The 25344-nt window shown below is 38.0% G+C and overlaps 1 protein-coding gene across 3 annotated transcripts in view; it reads left to right on the top strand.

Annotated features, from left to right (window-relative positions):
- The window catches only part of LOC149574932 (protein kinase family protein / protein phosphatase 2C (PP2C) family protein), a 91970-nt gene that overhangs the window by 9026 nt on the left and 57600 nt on the right, over window positions 1–25344 (top strand). The window lies entirely within an intron of this gene.

Raw genomic sequence — 25344 nt, 5'->3', positions numbered from 1 at the left:
AATTGTTGTTTCCATTGATCTTGTTGAAGCAAAAGTTTGTAGAGATAAATGAATTTCGGATCAACACCAGTAGAAGTGATGTTGAGAGTCTCGATAAAGTGCTCGTAGGTCTTGGGCAAACTTTTTAGGGTTATGACTACAATGTCCTCCTCCATCTTGTGACTAATGGCAAGCAATTGATCACGGATTTCTTGAATCTGATTTAGTGGAGTCTAGAGTGATGTGCACTTATCCATGAAAATAGAAAACAAAGTGTTTTTTAGGAAGAAGGCTCTTCTTTTGTCAGAAGTCTCATTTAGATTCTTGAGATGTGCCCATAACTCAGCAGCTATCTTGTCGGATGGAATCTGAGGAAGTTGTTCATTAGCTACAGATAATTTTAGAAGCATCACCGTCTCCTTATTTTAGAAGCATCACCGTCTCCTTATTATTCAGATCCCATATTACCTGATCAGGACCAAGTGCAGTCGAATGTTGTGTAGCTCCAAGAACAATCTGATCGGTATCCCAATATTCAAAGATTGCTAATATCTGCTACTTCCAAGTGTTGTAATTTTGACCATAGTAATGAGACTTGCCGTGAGTTGGGGGAGTCATTTGAGTCAGTGACTCAAGTTACCTCAACCGAGTCAAAATGACCCGTGACCCTGACTTGGGTGGGTCAACTGAGTTGACTCGCCTGACTTGGCTGACTCGCTGACTCATCTGACTCAGCTGATTTTTAATTTTTGTTTACAAAATTTTCTTAATACATCTAAAATTTTCCTTTGTACTTATGTAGTCGATGTATATGATCAAATTACCTTCTATTTTATGATGTTATTGTGTCTTTAAGCTTTGTTCAATGATGGGTGCGTGGAATTAATTTAAATCCTAAAGAATCTCTATATTTCAAGGGTTTTATCACTTTGCTGAGTCATTGTCGAGTCACAGGCGAGTTCAAGACGGGTCACAAGTCAAGTTGCCCTTGTCTAGTCCGAGTCGGGTTAGTCTCATTACTTTGATTTCGACCATTAAATTTTGTGTTGCCCTCAAGCATAATGTTTGTTAGGTTGCCAGCATGTTTTTCAATGAAAAAACATGAAAATTAGAAAAGGCACATTCTTTGAGGCAAAAAATAGATGACCCAAAAAATTTGAAGGATGACCTAGAAGAGAGATCAAAAAACCCAAAAAGGATATGTTGATTTCTAGATCTGTTGGCTCAAAAATTGAGGCACAAAAATTGAGTCACCCAGAAAAAAGGATGACAACCCAGTTGAGCTCTTGGAAAACCCACCAAGAATTTGTAAATTGAAAAAAATTGAGGTAAAAAACTAGGTTTCAAACAAGAAAGTAGGTTGGCGGCCATGGAGGAAAAAATGCAGAGAAAAATGGCAATAATAGGTAATAAACGCCCAATTTTCCATAGAGAAGTTTGTTGCTGGCTAAGACGTCACACGAGTTGCAAAGGCGACATTGGATTTGAAGGATTTTAGCACCAAAAAAAGCTCACTTTGTGAGGATGTGCGGGCGTTTGAATGACGTCGTGATTTGCATAAAAATCGAGCCAAAAATTGTGGACTCGAGCAGATGTCAGGTTGTAGAACGCCAAACGCAAGCTAGGAACAAGATCCCAACAAATGGCATGCGACTTGCAGACAAATGTAGCAAAGAAATCGCAAATTTCCACAAGATATTAGACGTGGTTTGCAGAAAAAACACCCTTTACCTATCTCAAAAACCCTAGCCAAAAACTAGGAGCTCTATGAATTTCTCACAAAAAGGGAAACCCTAGATGGGTTGTGGAGAAAATCTTAGAAATAAATTTGAAAAATTTGAGCAAATAATTTCGAAAGAAATTATAAACGTTTTGAAAGAATTTGAAGTATTGGCTCTGATACCATATTACGAAATAATTGGTAAAATACTTGCTTGTTATTAACATAGACCAAGAGGTCATTATATACAAGTGAATGGAACGATGTTTCCTTAGGAAATGATCGTAAAGAATAGAAACCTTCTATTCTAGCTATTAGCTATCTACAACTAACTTAAATATTAGAAACTTTCTAATATTTACAATAGTTTACAAATAGATTATCGTTAACTAATAATAGACATTTATCTATTATCGTAATACAATTAACACTCGAGATTATCCTGGGAAAGACCCTCCTCACCGATGGAAATAACCCAAGCCACTAAACATTGATATAAAAAACAATTACAAACTTGATGCTTGTGATTTCTATGCAACGATCAATCAATAAGCTTGATGATCCTTCTAATCATATTTTCACAAATAGTGATATAATATCCAAACAACTTGTAAAATGTATCTTAAAAAATATATTAGACTAAAATAATGGATCGCTAGTATTACATCTATATCAATAAAATATATATCACCACACACTGGCCTTTTCCTTCACAGAACATAACAATGAGATAGAAAAAACGAAAACATCAATGGTCTCTTAATCATATGAAGGGAATAATCACCGAAACAAAGAAGAGCTTCTGTGAAGACAATACGATGGTGGTTACATTATACACTTGGCATCATTAAAATGTGACTCAATGTGTCCAATAAGAGGACCGTCAACCATAATATTTATGTTACTCAAACTTATTTATATGCAGAAAGAATATAATATAAGTTTACCGCTCATCGAAAGTCTAAAGCTCTACCACAAATGGATACTTCAAGCAATATGAAAAATGAATAGACATAGAATCATGAACGATACTTTCACATAATCGATGACCTCGATAAGACATCCATCGAATGGTGGGATAATGCCAACAGGGATGAGTCACAAACAATAATATATAAAATGAACAGTGCCAGAACACTACAAAACGACACACGCATATCACAATTTCTTTGAAATTGCACCAAAACAACACTTGATGGCATACAAGAGATTATGAATGTACTCTCAAGCTGCTCACTATGAGAAAGCAATCAGGTAGCTCCCGATAGAGTGTGCACACAATCACTCAACTCCCAGTCACTAACCAGCTAGGTATCTCACTCAACATAAAGCCAAATGTCTGACATTACTTGTAACCTCATCAATGAATAGCCACATGCAATAAGAATAATCTCATTTAGAAGAGAAATCGATAGCTATACTAAAATGTAGAGTCACCCCCTTCCTCAAGCAACAATAGTTACTAAGAGAACAATGGGATAAGATAAATGAATTTAAGGGGACCTAAAAGAAAATCGACGATCATAGAATACGAAAAAATGCCATTTCATATAACACGACAACTGAAGTTAACACTGCTATTGGACAAAAGATAAAAGACCAACGTAACCTGTTGGCACAACTGAGCTCTCCACAATGCCAAAACATCATATACAATACTCATGGATCGATGCCAAATAAGCATGATGCCTCAGCAAATGTTGTTGCATGAACAAAAATGAAGAAAGCCACATGAATTGAAGTATATGAGGAGCCCCAATATCATAAACAAGAGTACTCATAACAGAGATATCTCACAGAAGCACACTAAATTTTTTTGAAGAGGGATCTCAATTCCTGAAATGGCTCAAAGCAATTCATCATAGGTATGAATAAATTATCTCGCACCTATTAGCACTTCACCACTTATAGATTGCCTATGAAATAGCAACTTGAGATAGAAACATGAACTAATGAACAAAATAGACTCCTTTATTGTTGTTGTCTAACTTGGCGTTGATACCATGTTAATGTTTTTCTTAGAAATAATGATAAAAAACAATAAACAAGTGGAAAAAATAGACACAAAAGACAACTTATCCTGGGAAGACCCTTCAACATGAAGGGAAAAACCCAGCCACACCAGAAAAATATCTCTTTTATTAATGCATGAATGTTCAAGTACAATGCTTTCAACTTGATACCAATTATGTACACACACAAAGCAATCTCATATATATAGAGAATTGAGAGACCCTTCCTATCACACCGAAAGGTCTCTTAAATTTCCAAAAACAAGTCTCTTCATATAATATTATCTCAAATATTATCATAAATATCTTCTCTAGTAGTTGACAGAATACAGAGGTATAATCTCTATCACATAGCAAATCAGAGATGAAGATCTCTGTCGCAGTTATAATCTTCATCACTCCCTCTTAGCAAGAGAGAGATCTTTATCTCTGATTTTGCTACGTGATAGAGATAATACCTCTGTACTGTGTCAACAGCTAGAGAAGATATTTGTGATAATAGTCAAGACAGTATTATATGAAGAGAAATGTGTCATGCAAAGAGGCATGCATTTGGAAATATGAAGAGACTTGTTTTTGGAAATTAAATACACCTTCAGTTGTGATATGAAGGGTCTCTCAATTCTCTATATATATGAGATTGCTTTGTGTGTGTACAGTATTGGTATCAAGTTGAGAGCATTGTACTTGAACATTCATATATCAATAAAATAGATATTTTTCTGGCATGGCTGGCTTGTTTCCTTCAAGTTGAAGGGTTTTCTTAGTTTAAGTTGTGTCTTTTGTGTCTATTTTCTCTACTTTTTTTTTATTGCCGTTTATCATTATTTCTGAGCAAAACATTAACAAAAAAAACCCAAAATGTCAAATTTAACAAGCATCATAGAATAGGAGGGGCAGCCTCCGCTTGGCTGTTATAAGACCAAAATGATATACCATAGGTTCAGAATTGATCCATGTATTCTTCGAGCATACAAATATAATGTCCTCTTAAATTTTTTGTGAAAATTATTGATTTTTTTGTATTTTTCAATTCAAATTTCTAACACAAAATGAAAAGTGACTTAACAAAGCAAAAATAGAAACAATAAGCTTGAAACTTCTTGTCAAACCCTCGATGGCCAGAATACATCTTCAAATGCATCAAATACAACAAATCCAACTCATAGGTCATATTGTCACAATTATGTTAGCTGATTTATGATTAGTACGAATTGAACAAGTCAATGTGAAACTCTATGACATACAAATGTGGTAAAATCTAAATAGTTTATCCCCAATAGCATCAAGTATAAATGCTATTTTGGCTAAAAATGAAAATATTGACCTATGGTAGCAAATATACTTAGATCTGAGATCAAACATCTACTTGTAATTGAATTTGTAGATTATACACAATTTCAGACTTGCAACAATTTATCTTGACTAAAATGATGAATGTACATCTGCCACACGTCAATGGAAACCTTGGATGGTGAATGAATGAAAACCAAATCAAAATCAAAGTTTGAATACAAGTCACTTTCAATATAAGGACTGCATCAGTTTACCATTTTGTGCGTCATCAATTTGTATGACATCATTAGGATTAATATCCCATCACGGAGCTAGAATTTTGTTGATGCTTAGAAGCAGTTTTAGAGGAATCACTACAACTCTCCCATACTTGATGAGTCCTGAGGTGATTAGGTCAAAATGAGGCTTGGAGACTTGTGAGTTTCTGTTTATTGTTATTTATTGCTATATTTGTTAAATGAAATACATGGAGTAATAATAAATATGACAATGCATACCAGTTACAGGAGTAAAATTTAGTTTTATTCACACATGATATTATTATAGAAAAAGTGCAAAGATGATTGGCCAAGGATCAGAGTTGATCAGACTAGATCATACTACTTTCCTTGATGGTATGCACTATATTTAAATAACTTGATGGGTGGCAAGAGGAACACAACTGTCAACCAATCAACGCTTATAGCTACCTGATGCTTATAATTGACAGTTTATACAAAGCTGGATAACAACAATTATTGAACGTAACAAAAGACATTGTACATTTACTACCCCCTCATGAAAGGAAAAGTTAGTCTTCTAGATGACAAGCAAATATCAAGTAACATGAGTTAAGATCAATATCAATAGTGTAGACAATGGCTTGTAGTTGTACTGTGCAAACTCAAACCTAGACTGTGCTTGGAAAATCAAATGAGTACTATGGGGGTTTCTGGTCAGCTTCCTGGGCCACCAAGCCAAATTAAGACCTTCAGCACCACACAAAATTCCATGGTGCACATCATTTTTTAATCTTTTAAGATGCCAAAAGGTAATGCTGATGAAGCCATAAAAGAACAATTTTGGAGTGTTTAACCAACATATGCAACATTGTAAAGTCTAATATGAACAGAAAAATCCACTTCGCTGTATTGTTACAGAAAGACATTGTTGTGTGGTGAGGGAACTTGCCTTCTGCCATGATGCCATACTTTTGTGCTAGAGACCTGTGCATGACCCGAGGATTGCAGTCTCCTAACTATGCAAAATGATGTCCTTACGATGTTCAGAAATAACATATGTTTGTGCACAACTTGCTGTACAAAGCCAAAGGCATTGAACCCAATCTGCACACAGAGAGTTTGTAGGAGTGGAATTTGAAAGATCCCTGATGGATGCCCTTGCTGATCTGCTGTAGTTTTTAAATTAATAAACTATATTTTCCTGTGATTTCTTTGATGGTCTTTGAGAATAGACAGAAGTTGCAGAAGGTTTTGTTTTTGTTTTGTATTTTTTGATAGTTTTCACAATAGTAATGAATAATGAACAATAAACATGAAAGGAGACTGAAAATAAATAAGAGCATAGAGCCAAATCAGAATTGCTATAAATCATACCAGGTAGATTTCTGTTTTATAAAGCCAAATAATAAATCCAATACAGTTCCAAGGAGCTTACATCCAACAATGATGCCAAACTGGATGGTGAATAATGAACATGAATCAAGGATACATATGAGGCTGAATACAAGCATTCCCTATATTCCATGTGGGGCGTACCTGTTGCAAATGGCAGCCCTAAGACTGCAAGGATCACGTCCCAGCTAAAAGAATTAATCTGCAACGTTGAAACCATAAATCTGCAACCTGAATCCACTATAAAGAATGATGTACTCTATCCCTGATAGCAACACACACTATCTGAAGAATCCAATGCCAATAACTGCTGAGGGCTACGTCCCAGCCAATCCAGAACCTGGGGTTTGCGTCCCAGATGAAGAATTGCTCTCTCAGAGCCAATTCACAAAAGCAAGTTTTTCAATATGCAAAAGATCATAAGAAATTAGATCTCCATCTCCTTATATCCCCTTCCAACTATAAATCGAACCCTAAAGGGAAATTACAATTTGCCCTTTAAATAAAATATAATAAAATAACATTTTCCCAATTAAAATCGTCCATGCTATAGGAAAAACATTACTTTATTAAAATTCCATAGCTGAAGGCACCAAAAAGTCTACAGATAGTAAAAATCATGTATAATAATTTGAGACCTTTCCAACGAGCTATAACACATAGGTGTACCTGATCAACTGAAGCTAAAATCCCCTTATTATTCCAAAATGGTTATATTATTAACCTTATTTTAATTTATTTAATCACCAACTTAGGAAATATTAAAATATATTAAAATATTTCCCAAATGGTCCCAAAAGGCCCAAAATGACCAATCAAACATGAATCTGACCTTGTCACCTGTCTGTGACTGATGCCGAACAAGATGGGTCAACTGGCAGTCCATCCCTAAAATCTAGGGATGCTCCTAAAAAGTAGGATACATCCCCAATCAACCAAAATTGAGTCCCAATGACTCCCCTACTGTGTGCACCTTTGAGAGAATTGTCACTGAACTGGGAGTTACTCCTAAAAAATAGGCATGCCTCCTAAAAAATAGGAGATGCACTCTAAGTCTCCAAAATGTTCACCGAGGTCTCCAAATGCCTCCTAGACCACTCCTAGTCAATCCCTACAAATTAGGAATCCCTCCTAAATTGTAGGAAACTGTTTTCTACTACTCCAAACTACTTGGGAAGCTCATGCATGACTCTCAAAGCCCCTGGGTTGGTTCCCTCTACACTCTGCTGGCCTATGGGAACCAGATAATAGACCAACCCTACTAGAAATGTTGTCACTAAGGAAGGGCAGAAATTGGGGACATGACAGAATTGGTAGAGAAGGTTGTATGGTTTTGTTTGGAAGCCATACGAGAGTGTATTTTGGAGACTATGAAATAGATTTTCTAGTTTGTAAGAATCCTTGCTTGGGTTGATTTGATAAGTTTAACTGGGACTAACAAAATTTTGTCAAACAGTTGATATGTAATCACAGATTTTAAGCAAAGGTACTACTGTAGCATCATTTTACTGACTCTCAGCATGGATATCATAGAATAGCTAGAATAATAATGAAATAGTGGCCTTAGAAAAGTACAATTAATAGGGGCACGAGAACATCAGTTTATAAACCATAGTTTTGAGAATCGCCCTAAAATTGCTAGAATTGCTAGGTTGGCGATTTGATTCATGCTTGGCCATTTTTTTGGAGCCGGTGAATTGAATCACCGATTTTTTGTCATGAATCACATGAACCAGCCTGATGAATCGGCATGGGTAGCCAAAAGTGAAGACATTTTTTTAATAAAAACACATGTTTTTTAAATATTTTTTTGCCTTTTCTCTTTGTGTTAACCCTAAAGGGCCTTCTAATTGTTTGGCATGAGTAGAAGAGAGGATCTTCATCTTAGATTCTTACATATATTTTTGATTTGATGTCCTATGGATCTTCATCTTACATACATACTTTTCATGGATCTTCTTCTTAGATTCTTATATACATTTATGATTTGATGTCTTATGGATCCTCATCTTACATACATTCTATGATTTGAATCATTATGATCCTATGATTTCTATTTATTTCAGCTACAACCTACAATTTACATTTTACATGTAACATAGTTACATATGTGATGGATTTATCATTTATGTTCCATGTTTATGTATGTTAACTTCTATTTGATGATGTTATAGTGTGTTTAAGTTATATTCAATGAAGGGTGTATGAAATAATTTTTAAATTGTTAAAATCTCTAAATTTCAAAAGCTTGTTAAATTTGCCGATTCGTGGCCGATTCGATTCCACTTCATGGCCAATTCGTGATTTGATCCAGCCTTGCCGATTTCGATTTTTGTTACTTTGGTTTATAGTATCGATTTAAAATGGTAACAGTAAACACCAGATTAGTTATACAAGGCACCATTGCCAGAACTCCAAATTCAAATAAATATTAATATAAAAATACAACAAATGGTATGTAGTTTTGGCAAGTGTAGTACAAACTTGATTAGTAATGGAGAGTGCCGCTATGGGAATCTGACTGTACTATGAGTGCTTGTTCCACGTCTAACTTCCAACCACCTGTTCGTCTATGCCAAACGTCATCAATAGTATGCTCAGCCCAGCTGTAACTACATACACGCAACCTTCTGAACCCATTGCTGGTGTGTATATCTTGAGTGTAAGTTACTTGTGGAATGGAGATGGTGTCCGCTATAATACCCCTACCACTGTTCTCTAGTTAACGGGTCTGTAGTAACTATGTGTGGCATCTACTGTAAGCTCATGCATAGGGTTGACCTGCTATTCCCAACATCCTCATGTCTACTCTGCTACCTACCTACTCCCTAATGGTGATTGAACCCGAACTGATATAAAATACTTAATACCAAGAATTACCTCTACAGTTTGGGCTAGAAATGTCTATCATGCCAACTTGCTTGTCTTCCTGTTCGAGCATCAGTACGTCCCTATTGCCCTGGTTTACCATTCAACGTTTGTTCCTGCGACCATTTGTTTGAGTTTCCAATCTATTGATAGCTCCCAACATGCTACTTCCAACTTCAGTTCTGTGCATCAAAGGGTGAGACACTGGGTTTATGTCCAGCCTCACTACTTTTCTTAAGGGGTTTCGTCCCTAAGAAAATTATCCAGTCACATTTAAACAACTTTTAGGATTTGAGAAAATAACATATTTCATGGTGACAATCCCAATGCAACTGCTTTCTTTTATAACCTCGAAGTGAGAGGAGATGCGTACAACTTAGCAATGTGGGATAAAAGCCTATTTTGTCTTTTAGTCACTTAAGTCATTTTGTTATAAAGTGAGTTTAAATAATGAAGTACTTTATAAATCAACTTAATAAAACAATGTGACTTTAACCTTAGAGTTTCCCACTTAAGTATCTCCTCTACTAAAACCAAAAGACTCTTGTGACTAGTTGACATCCTAAAAACAATGCTGTTAGCCTATCCGGATGGAAAGATAGACAAACTAGGCGCCATTAGGTCTAGCGCAGAGAAGGGGACATTATATAGTTCCTTGTTTTATATATCTCCAGCCATATGAGTTTCTTTGAATTTGTCCATATGCATAAAAGCTCTATGACAGCTGTCATACGATGGATGGAAGCTACACGCCAAAAGTAGCTCATTGTCAAACACTATAGTCTGGCCACACACTGAAGCACATAATAGGCTGTATGGTGATAGTTTGTAAGTGTTGTTTTGTGCAAGGTTTTTGTCCTACGTTGGAACACGAGAAATCTGTACAGGGTTGTGCGTTGGTCAAGGAAGAAATTTTTACTTCGCAAACTTCAATAAATACTCGTACATTGCCAATTTCTAAGAGCTACTTTATATAGAAAATTGATGCTGCTGGAAGTGAAGGAATGAGCTTGCTCTAGTCAATAAGGGTTGAATGACCAAGTTTTCTATTTGATTGCTGAATAACATTATGTCTTCTCCCTTTTATTTAATAGCTGACAATGTCATATTCCCTTAGTGATTTTTCCTTCACCAGGTTATAATTTGATTTTCCCTCATGTCCTACCATATAATTGTGTTGCAGCTCTATATACTTCTTAATGCCAATTTTTTAATAGAACCACCTTTGATAGTTCCAGTCCTTATTTTTCCTGTCTTTAATTCTTTTATCTCCACGTGGCTTCTTATTTTGCCTTTGTATCTTATAATATTTTTTAATTTGGACACCTTATAAGTTTTCTTCTTGGTACTACAATCAGTTTCCCTTTGAGTAATTTAATATTTTTTAACTCCAATATGTTAATGACCTCTTTTCTCTCTACTTTCCAAAATTTTTCTTCAATTTAATTTTCATTGGCCGTACTATTATAATTTTGTTCTCTTTGGCAGGCTCCCCTTCAAATTTTTCGAACTCTATTATTCTTTTCTTTTTCTTTCCATTTTCCATCCCTTCTAATTTTCTCTTTCTTTCTCAGTAAATTTTTGATGAAGCTGGTTTCCTTTGACAATTATTTGTATGCTCCATATTAAATTTTCTGCTCTTCCTATTGCTAGATGTATCATCCATGACTTAACATGCTTTCATTGGTTGCTCGCTTAAAGAAAATTACACATTAACAAAAATTCCTTACAGTCCTCCATTTGCCAATGAAATAGAGTTAGACCATCGAGAGAATTTGTTTCATCCTTTGAGCATGGTTTTAACTCTAACATTCCTTCATCATGTAGTTTCTTCTGACCTTGATTCTTCTTCCATTCTTCTCTAAAGTTTGAATTTGTTGAATGTGAGGATATTGCTTCCTCATTAATAGCTTGGTTATTTAAATCAATTACATACTTAACTCTAAAATTCCTTCGTTATTTAGTTTCTTCTGACCTTGATTCTTCTTCCATTCTTCTCTAAAGTTTGAATTTGTTGAATGTGAGGATATTGCTTCCTCATTGATAGCTTGGTTATTTAAATCAATTACATACTTTGAACTCTTGCTTTTAATGAAGATTGTATCCTTTTCCCAATTGTGATTGGCTTGGGCTGCTACGGGTCATCCTCCCTCCAGTAATACATCGTACACTTCCTTTTGCAGAGAAATGATCACAAAATTGGGGAGGAACTATTGGGTCCCAACTGTTACCTTTTGCATCATTGATGTCCCCCAAAACTTGATTGAATGCTGGTTGACACCTAATAAATGGAATGTAGATTACCAAAGGGTTAGCTTCTCTAGGCATTTCCATGTATCTATGCACAATACTTTGACTCTTGACCCTCCATTGACAAGGGTGTTTGTTAGATTTTTCTCCATGATATCCATTTAAACGATAGCTGGTTTCTTCCTAAACTTCACTATACGTAGCATTGGGTCAATGACTTGTTCACCCTTCATGGTGGCTCTACATCATGTCTTTACTTGGGTCTTCTTGTCATTGACTTTGGACATCAATGATCATGTTTGTAATTGCCACTCTTAGTTGCATTATGATTTGAAGAAGGTTTGTCATCTTGATTTGGATGATTGTCTCTAGCACCTGTACTATGTTCTTCTCTAACTCCAATTGCAATGAGGTACTTGCAGTTTTGTTGGAGGTTCCTCGTTCCTTCATCATTGGTTGTTCTACTCCTGCTTTGGCTTCTCAGAGTCATTTCTTCTCCATATGAAGGCATGGGTATGCCACCTTATTCGTCTATTCGTGTTGATTGTTGGAATTGCCTCACCTTGTTGCATTACAACCACTATGTTGATACCCTTTTGTTTAAGGCAATTAGTGTCTTTATGCTCACTAGGTTTACACCACTTGGACAATGATTGTGCTTTGCCCTACTTGTAGTAGTCTCTCACAAAGTGGCTCCGTTCACTATAGTTGGCACCATATGATAGGACATCCCTTGGAGTTGTACTATATTTGATTTCGCCCTTGTTGATTTTGATTACCACTTGGAAATGCACTTTGTAGCTTCGATGGACCTTGATTTTCCCTATGTAGAGGCTACTTGTGTACTTGTAGTCTCCAAATTGTATAGTCACTCCTTTCCATACCTGACATATCTCATAAACATGTTTCTAGGACAATTGCCTTTTGTATGCCTTGCAGCTTTGCACTCAGTATGCCATAGTTCGTTTGTTTCTTAGTCCCTTTCTTAGCCTTTAATTTTTTCTTATCATATCTAGTCTTGGGCTTGAACTGTTTTTGATTCTTCATTGCTACTACCTTTGGCGCTCTCGTCATAATCTAGCCTTCTCTTCCCATACAAGCATCTTTTATTTTCTTTCTCTATTTCCATTGCCTGGTTGCAAGCATCAACGTACAAGGATGGAGGCAAATTTTTCAACTTCTTGCATAAGGAGGGGATCAATCCCTCGATGAATGGCTGTTCCTTTAGTTTGTTGGCTAGCTGATTTTCCAACTTCACAAGCAACTCCTTGAGCAACAACTGATAACCATTATAAGCTGAATATAACAATATTACTATAATAAAACCTTGTCACTCCCTAAGTGCCAATTTAAAACCACTTCATTAAGTCTAAATACTGTTAAATATACACCTTAAAATTAACTCTTTAGCATTATCTGAGTAAAACTTTAAAACACCATTACTCACCAAGATATCATTCTCAATGTAATCATGGACCGTCCCAAAATAGTAATGTTGCCTAAACCAATTAAAGCTAACACAAGGTAACTGTGCTAAGGAGCTCCTTTTACTAATAGCTTAAGTCAGAAGGTTTGATTTTGAATTCGAGTTTGTCAATCAAAAAATTCAGATGAAATTCGGCAAGGGTAAAAATTTGAAGAAAAAAATTTGGTATTGATCAAATTTACCTCATAAATTTATTTATTTTTAAATATAAGTAATATGTTCACAAAATAGTCAAAATAGTTAGACATTGCTAAATAATTAAACTAAATAGCTCAATGTTATTTAAAATAAGATAATATTATATTAAATATCATAAAATTTGGATGAATTTCAAAAAGGGTAAAAATTAGCTGAAATTCTTTCACGGCGAAAACTCAATGTATCTTGTGACTTAGCCAATAGCAGTGTTCTCTAAAAACTAAAGGGAACAAATCCAAGAAGACTTAGATTGATCAGTGCCATGCAACCACTTACTATAAGTAGTAGTGTTCTCTTGAGACAAAAAGAGAACAAGCCGAGAAAAAACCAGAAAAGATTGGTGCCATGCAAGCACTTACTATAAATAGAAATTATTGTCAGAACTTACTGAAACTAAGAATTGAGCTCACCAAGAACATGGCTATGCTCCAACAAAATAGGAAGCCACTGGTAAACCCTAAAAAGAAGCCAACACTAGCAGAAAAGGATGATGTAAAAATGGGGATATTATAGTGCAATAGTCTTATAAGGGAATTGTAGCTTATGTATAAGTGACACATTCACAGCCTTTAGTATTAGCTTCTTGAAGTTTAAAAACAAAAAAATACTGTAAAACAATTCTATCTGCATCTTAAAAAAAATAAAATATTTCTTTTTTCCCATTTTTGCTTCTCATTTTGGGCATCCATCTGAATGGCCAGCTTTGAAATTTTGATTTTGTCTTTAATATGCTTTAATTGATCCTTATCTTGTCCCAAAAATAACAAAATATTGATATGCTTCATTTTGTTCTCATTTTGAATGGAAGGCTTATGTTTATCCTTTTCTCTTCTTTATTTTGCTTTATTTGATGTTTATTGTTCACTTGACCCCAAATACTAACCTGGGCACTATTTCTACTTTTATTCTATCTTTGTTTTGACAAGGAAAAAATGCAATCTGGTACTTGATTGAGTTTAGGAATGCATTTTCTTTTTGGTGGAAATTGTGGGGTTTTACATCGCTAACACCAAGTTATGAAATTTGCAAAATTTATGCTTGGTGGAACTTTCTTCAGTTGATACCAAGTGGGAGATTTATGGCCAAGTGGAACTTTTTGATATTGATGCCAAGTTGGTGAATAATGTCACTCCTGCCAAAGTGATATGCTGACTTTCAATTATAGTTCATACATATACATGTAAAAAATAACTTTTTAAGTTTTCAGCTAGTACTAATTAAAGTTTCTACACAAAAGTATGATTACCATTGTATATTTTTGTTTTTTCAAATTTCTTTACATGTGTATGTGTGCATTTATGGAGTCTACACATCGTATTGTATCATTGGGTTACCAAATCATTGTTGTATCCATATCCTTGTAACTTAGGTTAAAATACAATCTACAAGCTAATTAAAATGTTTTACAGCAATGACAACCAATATAGTACATTGTCTAATATAGTGAATTGTCTAATGCAGCTTAATAGTGGCAATTATGGATCAAATTGGAACTCATAAAACTCATTCAGTATTTGATATCCATTATGATCATAAGGTCTAAAGTGAAGGGGGCCATACAATTGTCAAAAACCCTCATAAATGGTCCAAGAAGTCACTTGGGTATGATTTGGTGGCATACATTTAAGCATTTGTAGGATATTGGAAATATTTAAGCTAGGCAAGCTGGCTGTTGCCTTCATCATTTCACTGATAAGTCCACTTGAAGGTCCAGTTACACCACACTGTTTTACCACCATCTATGTCCTTCATTTATCTTTTTACATATATGATAAATATTTCATATCATGCTCCATTTATATCTAGGGACATAAGTTGTAACTTTTAGATTCATAAAGGCTTAAGAGAGACAAAAGTAGATGGGCCATAAGTACATTGCTTATTGACCGAGGCATTCACTTCATAAGTTCATAACTTCATTCTTGATTGATTATGATCTCTGTATCTACAAGTCTTACTTATAAGATGCAAGTCAAACATAGAATGCTGAAATTCGTGTACAGTCTTCTCACATTGAGATTTCTGTAGTTCAGGTTCACAAACTTTTGGAAGCCATAGCTCTCTTCTCAAACTGCCATTGATTTTTCTTTTCAAGTCTAAGCAAAGTTGGAGTAGTTTCTGTTTATTGTATAGGGTAAAAGGATACTTATCGCCTGTAGCACAGTAAGATATCACATGGAACAGATACTTTATTCATATATGCAATATGCACTCCAATGCTTACAATATGATTATGATGATTACAATGATGACCCACAGTCCCTTCCGGACGGTGTACATATACTTTCCTGAAGGGGTGACTCAATCATCACGCGCCTTTTCGGATACTGCTCTACCCGTCGGCTACAATATAGAATTTACCGACAACATCATCCCCCCCAAAAAGTAAAGTCGTTTCTGGATGACAAAATAAAGACAACAAAACTCAAATTTCACTAAGACAATTAATTACATCCATGTTTAGATACTAAGCAGAGGGATGCGTCCTTGGTGTAATGGTCGTCTGTGCCCTCAGTTCGTTCAGCTCTGCTCGTAGCTTGTACACATGCTCCTTCCGAACTTTCAATTCTGCTTCAGCCTCCCCCTGAAGCTCAAGAGCTAATTGCATCATCCCAACGATCTCTCCCAACTCTCTCTTCTTCTCATTTGTCACCCGCTCCTTCTCTGCTGCTAATTGTTCCTTCTTCGTTGCTACTTTTTGCAGCTGACTCTGTCTGGCTAACAAGGCTGCCCTCTTGGATTCCCAGGCTGCCCTCTCCACGACTAGCTTGGTAGCTGACTCTTCCCGAGCCCTCTCTGCTGCTACCTGATTTGCCTGGCTCCTCCGAAGGGTGTAATATGCAACCCTGTGTATCTCGACTATCTCTTGAGTCAAAACCTCTACTCGGCTCTCCCTACTTGGATCTCTCGTAGTGGCCCAATTTTGGCGCATCTCTGTAGTCATCACACTCGGCCATCCTCGTTCCTCAAAACAACCTATAAAGGTAGCTAGACATCCTAATTTCATAAAGGATACCACTCTCTCTACCTCCTTTACTATTGAGTTCAAAGCTTGTATCTTTGTAGAGGCCACTACTTGGCGAGCCCAAGTTGCTAGTGCCGCTATATCAGCGAAGAATGCCTCTCTCATCACTGTTTTTGGCATTATTGGAGGCTGTTGCTACACACTCTACTGCTTCCGCCATTTGCTCAACAACGCTATGCGGTAGTCCATATTTTGTGTGAGCTCCTCCACTTGTGCCTGCAAAGGGTCTTCCTCTAGAACTACTTCTCACATAGGTGTATGCAGGTATGTCACTCGAGGCGCTGGGGTACGGTGGAACCTCGTACTCAGGTACATGCTCAACTTCTGGGTTCTGCTCTCTCTGTTTGGCTTAGGCGATGCTAACAATGTTGTATCCACTATAACCACTGCATCTGAACCTACTATGTCCAAATCAACACCCGGTGTCCTCAAACCCTCGCCTATCGATATCTCCATTACTCCTTTCTAAGTGTCCATCTTTGCAATATGTACAAGTACCTCATCCCCAACCTCTGGTAAAACCTTGCGAGTAGGATCCATTGTTTCCTTTGGAACGATTGTCTCTATTGGTGGCAGATGTGCCTCTGCTAATGCCTCGGGAATAGCTCGTGTCTCCGTTGTGGGCTGAATCGCAACCTTAGCCAGAGTCATCACTAATGGCTACCTAAATTGACCAGACCCTGGGATGTCATGTATACCTATGGGAGCCAAGTGTGCCATCGCTGAAAGTGCAGGTCGTGGGAATCTCAACGGTGTAGTTGTAATTATTTCTACCTCGCCCTCTTCCTCCTTCCCGTCAGTCCCACTTTCCTCAGAAGAAGTCTCCTCATGACCACTGTCAGTATTTTCACTGTCTGGTATCGGTCGTTTCTGTCCGACCGTGGTCTTGGTGCCAAGTGTATCAAGATGTCTCCACTGCATGATCGAGGGTTCACCTGGCGTGAGTGGTCCCGATTTGGCCTCCAGTGCATCGTTGGGAATCATCCGCGTTGTTGCCTCCAAGAATAGCCCGATGGCATAATGCAGCATCTAGAATGTCTTGTGTTGTAATGTCATAAATTCATACATCCGTTTTGCCAAAAATGCAACCTAGTCGTACACTCTTCCATGCAGAACCCCATTCATCATCGCCATCAATGGGAATGAAATGTCTGAGGCATGGCTAGAGCTTGTGAGGCAACTCTTTACAACGTCCATAAGACAATGCTAGTGACCTTCCTGCACTTCGGATTTCTTCAATCCTCTACCCCTCAATGTGTCCATGAGAGCTTCTTGCTCTGCCTGCGTTAGATCCCCACATACCAGCTGTATCAATTGAGTCTTCACCTCCTAACTCAACTTTTTTGGTTTGCTATCTATTTTCCTTCCCCCTTGTGCATGACCAGGTATCCTGAATACCTGTGTGAAGTCTGTCGGTCTGAATGATATCACCAAGTTGCAACCAAGGTAAGCAAACGTACTAGTTCAAGAGAACCTATCATATGTTTCTATCACGAGGCGTAAAAACCCTTCATAATCTCTTATACAGAATATAGGCATTTGTATTACCCACTCAACTTGTGCCTTTGAATGCTGGCCTTCACTGGATGGTTATCAGGTGTCTCTTGCCACCACTTCTTGCATTGTGCTCCATCCAATCCTTCAAATGCAACATTTTGAGCTATGGGATAATCCCTCGCCGCTGACTGTGTTGGTTGCTTCACTTTCTTTTTGCTTGGTCTTGTACTTGTTCCTCCTACTACCCGGACTTCAGATGGCAAAGTCTTTACATTCTTGTTCATGGCTACAGTTGTTGCTGAATCTTCTTCCAATTTCTTTTTCTAGGCTCTTTTGCCGATTGAATGCATGACTACCACTTATTTGTCGTTTTTCTTTGAAGAGACAAAATCTGTTAGGTCAGTTGCTCCCACCTCATCACATTCTACTGTACACCTTTTCTTCTTAATGGTACAGTTTTATAACTTGAGATCCACTCTACTATATGGCTGCTTCTTTGTGTTTCCATTAATTCTGTACAATACACAATATAGTTGCGTACTAATTGCCTGCATTTTCTTTATAACCCTTGAAGCCATGCTAGGAGGCCATACAGTGTACGGTATTAACTCTCCTCCATATGCTATTCACCTTGGCTGTGTTGTACAATGGTTGCTGTGGATTCTAGGCCATACAGTGGTGTTTAGCATTCCTTTCCTATGTTGGCCATACGGTGCAATTTTGTTTTGACGTCTGTACGGTGTTGTTTCAGTACTCCTTAGCAAGCTATCTCCTAATATGCTGTACGACTCTGTTCTATGCTGATTGTATGATGGTTTCAAGTGTCCTGACTCTATCCTTCTATCACCACCATAAGGTGTGCTTAATATAGTGCCTCCCTTCTACTATATGGTCAAGTTTCTCCTTCCACGCATATCCGTACGATCAAATTTCCCTTTCAACACGTGTCCATATGGTCTAAATGCTCCTTAGTATGCCGTATTATACCATTTTTCCTTTTCGTATTGGCCATATGGGTCTTTCCTATCTCCTGTGACTTTTTTGACTGGTCGTACGGTATTTTTCCTAAGTTGTATGGTCTACTGTACTCCCCTTTTGCATTCCTGAAGTTCGTACAACAACTATGCTTGTTCTTTCCCTATCCATACGGTCGTACGGTCTGCTTTTCCTGTGTTTTGATGAAGTTCCTTGGTTTATTGCCTTCCTTTTATCATATGGCCATACGGTCAAGTCACTCCTTTATGTTTTGTATGAAGGCCGTATGGACTGTACGAGGTCTCTCCTTTACTTGCTTTTTACAATGCTTCCTATGTGTTGTATGGTTGCCTATTATCTTCTTGTTTTCGTATAGTGAATTCCTCCTTTCTATTGCATGGTCGTACGGTGAGTTCTCCTGTCCACGTTTTTACCTAGCTGTACAATACCTCTTCACAATCTTAGTTGGTTGTATGGTGAGCTTATATGCCTTCTATTCTTCCTTAAATGTTCTCATGTTTCCTATCCAAGACCATATGCTCTGAATCCATATTTCCTCATTACGCATATTAATATTTATCTCTGTTCTTCAGCACACTCTAAAAAAAAAAAAACTTATTTTATTTTATTTTACACTTTATTTTACATATATACATTAATATTTATTATTTATACTCTCTCAGTTGTTTGTCTGCGGGGGTGTGTTATTACTTTCGTGATAGGTTTTCAACTTCAACCCATTCATTGCGTCGGGCACTTCCTGTCGAGCGTCCATAATTTGATTGCTCCATTATTGCCAACTTCGTGGATTTTGTACGGTCTTACCCACTTTACTTTGAACTTTCTTGGTCTGATCTCATTCCGCCCATTATACTTCAAAACTAACTGGCCCAGTTGAAATTTATTCAATTTCAAATGCTTGTCATGCCATACCTTGCGCCTGTTTTGTGGAACTTTCGTGGCCCATTGTGTCTGCAGTCATCACTCATCCAGTTTATTTAAATTGTACAACCTCTCTCTCAGACTTTCCATATCTCCCAGTTTGTTCTCAATCGTGATCCTTAAATTCAGTACCATGAATTTCGTCAGTACCACGGCCTCTCGCCCGTACATCAATTGAAAAAGAGTGCGTCCCATAGTTACTTTATATGAAATGTGGTATGCCCATAATGCTGATGGTAGTTTTTCTTCCCAATCTTCTCCCTCAACTGCACAAGATTTGTAAATCACCCCGACCAAGAACTTGTTTGTAGCTTTTGCTTGTCCATTGGCTCTTGGGTGGTACGGGCTCGACAATGAATGATAAATTTTGAACTCGGTAGTGAGCAATCAGATGAAATGATTGACAAAGTGTCCTCCCTGGTCGCTTGTCAACTGCAACGAAATATCGTACCTAGTGATGATTTGCTTATAAGTAAATTTAGCTGTGCTCACCGTAGAGTTGTCTAGTAGTGCACGTGCCTCCACCCACTTGGTCAGGGATTCCGTCGCCACCACGATGTACCTACTCCTAGTTTTGCTTACCTTAAGGGGTCCAACAAAGTCCACTCCCCATCTTTCAAAAAACTCTTGCGCGTGCAAAGGATTCAGAGGCGTGAAGTCCCTCTTCAATGGTTTTCCAGCTCTCTGACATGTGTCACAAGCAACAACTCACTCCTTGGTGTTGTTGTGCACGGTTGGCCACCATAATCCTGCCAGAAGTATCGTTCGTGCAGTTGTGTCTAGCCCTATGTGTCCTGTTGGTCCCTCATTCGCTTCCTTCAACACCTTCAGAATTTCCTCCTCCAGAACGCATCGTCTTAGAATCCAGCTCCTTAGCACCAGTTTCCTTCTCTCGTTCGGTGACATCTCCTTAGGAAATTGGCTTGTTGAAACGTATTCCCCGATACGTGTATACCAGGATGGTAGTACGGTAATTTGAAATAGCTGTGCATCAGGAAAATCATCGTTGACCCCCTCTAGTGGTTGTCCTGATTTTATCCTTGACAAGTGATCCGCACTTACATGACTCTTTCCTGGCCGTACAACAATCTTGAATGTAAACTCCTGCAATAATAATAACCATCGACTTATCCTTCCCTAGATGATCGGCTTATTTACGAGATATGGCAGTGCCTGATGATCTACATAGAATACTATGGCGTCGCCAATAAATAATGTTTGAATTTTTGTACTGCGTACACCATCCCTAGTGCCTCTCGCTCCGTTGTACTGTAATTTTTCTCTGCTTTAGATAATAGTCTACTTGCAAAATATACCAGATGGTCCAATCCATGGTTGCCTGTCTATGCTAGGGTTGCGCCAGTTGCATAGTTTGATGCATCAACATGAACATGAAACTCGTTATCCTAGTTTAGATAAGCCAGGATCAATGATGTGGCCAAGCTCGTTTTCAGTCCATCGAAAGCTTCATTTTGCTCCACTTCCCATTTATAAGGTTCGCTTTTGCAGGTTAGCTTGTCCAGCGGGTAAGATATTATTGCAAAGTTCTTGATAAACCCTCCGGTACTATCCAATGTGTCCAAGGAATGATTTTACTTCTAATACATCCATCGACAATGGCATATTCAAAATTATGTGAACTTTGTCAGGATTTGTCTTTAGCCCTGCTTTGTAGATTGTGTCCTAATAGCTTCCCCTGTGGTACCATGAACCTGCACTTCTTCGGATTTAGTGCCAGTCTCGCTCATCTACATCTCTCCATGCATTCTCTGAGTGCTGTTATATGTTTATCCTCTGCACTAAAAATTGACCAATCATCCAGAAATGCTTTAAAGTTTCCAACAAACATTTTATCAAATATGTGTAGGATAATTCTCTAGAACGTTGCCGGAGCATTACATAGTCCGAATGACATCCTGTTGTAGGCGTATACTCCATCTTCCACTATGAATGTTGTTTTCAAACTGTCTTCTTTGGTGATGGATATCTGGTTGTATCCAGCGAACCCATCCATGAATGAGTAAATCTAATGCCTCGCAACTTCTTCCAGAATGCTATCGGTAAATGGTATTGGAAATGGATTTTTGATTGTTACTACATTTAAACATTGAAAGTCTATGCATATTCTTATCTGTGTGGTGTCTTTTTTCAGCGATATGACAATTGGTGATACCCACTCACTTGTCTGCACTCTAAAAATAATTCTTGCTTCCAACATTTGATCGATCTCATCAATGACCCGTGCGGCATAATTTTTGTTCATTCAGTACGGATGCTTCCGTACGCGTACTGCACCTTTTATCAACAATATTTGGTGAACACATAACTCTGGTGGTACTCCTTTCAAATCTTTATATGTCCATGCAAAGACATCTTTGTACTCCATAAATATTTTAAATGCTACTGCCTTCAGGACTGGATTCCAATCATCTCCCACAAGAATATTTTTCAGAGTGGCTTCATCTCCTAAGTTCATTGTTTTTATAGTAGGCTCTTCATACTTTATAGGTTTGTCAACATTAAACGTATGTGTTGGCGTTTCATCTACATGTGCTTCTCCCTCCTTCACTTTGCAAATACTCCCTTAGAAACTCATTCCCTTCTTTTCCCTCTTCGACTCCCAACATGTTACAGCTTGGAAAGAGCTCGTAATCCTCCATCTGCCAGTGGAGTAGGCCGTTCACCGAGTCTAGGTTGTCGTCATTCGACCCTCCTAATCTCAATACTCCTTTGTCTGGTTCCATTCTCTTCTTTCCTTCATCGTCACCTTCGCCTTCACCTTCAGAATCTGATGATGCTACCTTTGCACCTACCATTTGTGTATGCAAGTCAATTATAAATCTTCGGCCTTTGCATTCCATGGATAGGGTATTTCGTTTCCAATCATGTTTCACTTTTGCTTGTACCAATCGACCTTGTCCAAGGATAGCGTCATACCCTTTTCTTTTTAGTGGAATGACAACAAAATCTAATAGAAATGGTTGCACTCCAATAGTTATCGGTTGTGCCATTAGGGTTCCCAACAGCTTGATTCCGTGCTGATCCGCAGTGAGTAACTGAAATGTAGGTGGCCACAATGTAGGTTGTCTCAACTTTTTCCATATATCCTTTGGTAACACGTTTACGCCTGACCCTCCATCCACAATTGTGTTCGTGAGTACGGTTCCGAGGATACCCATCTCTACTACTATTGGATGTCTTCCCATCGTGAGTGCTAGTAGCATTGGGTTGCTGTAGTCGTTCCACTGCCATCCTTTGCTATTTCCTCCATTGCTTTTGGAAGTGGTGTCATGTTCAATATTGCCGTTCACAGTTGAGGCATAATAAGAAGGTCATTTAATTTTATAGGAACTTCTATTTGCATTACTTGCCTTATCATGTTTTGTTTAGCTAGGTTTCTTCTCGAGGTGCCAGTAGAGTCTTTTGTTTGTAATTTCTCTGTTTCCATTTGTTTTTCCAACTCCGTGCCTGCTTGTTGCAACCTCTTCTTTTCTTCCTCTGCATCAAGTTACTTTGCCTTCTTTGCTTGCTCATGTGTAACGGTTAGTGTTTCCTCATCACATGTTTTGATGCTTAACAAGTTCACCCCTTGCTTCAGGCATTTCCACTCCTTGTGGTCTCTTGGACCACACCATTTGCATAACAGCTGCAGTGTCTCCTTCGTGGTAAAATCTCTAGCGAAGTGCCCCCAAAGTGCACGACATTGTATCATCGGCTGTCCACTCGAGTCGTACTATATATAACTTCGGCCTCCATTGTTTGTTATTGTTATTATTGCCACCTCGTTCGCGCTAGTTATTGTTTCGATACCCTCTTGAGGTTGCGTCATTGTTTGTGTTCATTCCTGCTCCTACAGTGGACACTTCTTGCATCAGCAATTCTTGCTAGTGTCCCTTCGTCTTCATATTGAACGAGCATTCCTTTGTGGAATGTCCTGCAATTTGGCAGATATCACAAAATTGTTTTTTTGGGTAGGAGCCCTTTGTGTGGCCCTCCTTATAGTCCGTACACCGCAATTCCCCCTTCATCGAGTTAGGATTCTTTTTCAAATTTTCAAATTCCTTAATCATCCATAGCATATCCTTCTACAACGCTCGAACTCTCTTACTTGATTTTTCATTGTTATTGCTACTTTCAGAAGATGAATTGTCTAAGTCCGACAACTTGTGCTTCTTCTTCTTGCTTTTTTTTTACTCACTCTTTAGATCCATCGCTTGATTATATGCATCTGCATACGATGCTGGAGGTACAATCTTCATTTTCTTCTTTAGTGCCGGTCATAGCCCTTCAACAAACCATCGTTTCTTTAATCCGTTAGCCAGTGGGCTCTCCATCTTCCCCACCGATTCTTTTAGCCTTCTTGCATATACACAGATCGTTTCATTCTTCTCCTGCTTTGTACTATATATTTTTGTTACAATTTTGTTGTTGTCCCTTAGTTGTCGGAACTTTGCTATGAACTCCCTTCCCAACGTTTGCCCATGTAGTTAATTTCTGAGGATCGACACCCGCAAACCAATCAATTGCTACACCTCGTAGGGTCGCTGGAAACTGCTAGAACCAATCATCCTCGTCTATTACACCATTTGCCGTCCATATTGTTTCACATGTCTTGCAGTGTCTGATCGGATCTGCCATTCAGTCACCATTGAATTTCGGCAATTTTTCCTTTGGTTCTGCCATTACTACTTTCTTTTGAAGTGGTGGTGCTTGCTATGCACTCGTGTTGTTTTGAGTACCCGCGTTGTTCTGAGTACCCGTGTTGGTTTGCACAACTACGCTGCTTCGGGACAACCGCCGTACTTCCAACTACCGCATTACCTGGTGAGAAAGATCTTCCTCAAGCGAAGTTGTTCGATTCTTTGCTTGTATTCGTTCGTTGGGTGTATTGGGAACAAAGAGTTCACGTTCATGTTCCTTTGGCACTTCGAGCCGTGCGAGTTACTTCCCTTTCGTTCGGATTCTCTACCCTAGGCGTATATAAGTTAAGGAACTCCTCCCTTGTTTCTTCCACCAAATTCAATCGATGTCGAGTCTCTTCTAGCAATTCCTCGGCACTCCTTGATCTGCTAGGTGAATGCACTCCCTCTATCTGTGTTCCTTCACCCCCTTGGTGCCCGTCAGCAATCTGCTGAAGCTTTTGTCTGCACTTTGCTTGTTGTGCTAAAATTAAAACTTCCTGTGCTGTATGTATTTCATCCTTATCTTTTATCTTGTTCCTATCCTTATTAAGCAGATTCGGCATTAATCTTCATAACACTTCCTTCGTTTCAAGTTTGATTGGCGACGATGCCAAATGTTTACCATACAGGTAAAAAAATACTTATCGCATGTAGTACAGTAAGATATCGCACGGAACAAATACTTTATTCATATACGCAATATGCACTCCAATGCTTACAATATGATTATGATGATTATAATGATGACCCAAAGTCCCTCCGGACGGTGTACATATACTTTCCCGAAGGGGTGACTGAACC

This window comes from Cupressus sempervirens, chromosome 2 (assembly GCF_028749045.1).
Source record: "Cupressus sempervirens isolate cs-2001-9-10 chromosome 2, ASM2874904v1, whole genome shotgun sequence".
Taxonomy (NCBI): Eukaryota; Viridiplantae; Streptophyta; class Pinopsida; order Cupressales; family Cupressaceae; genus Cupressus; species Cupressus sempervirens.
This window is presented reverse-complemented; position numbering and strand designations above follow the sequence as displayed.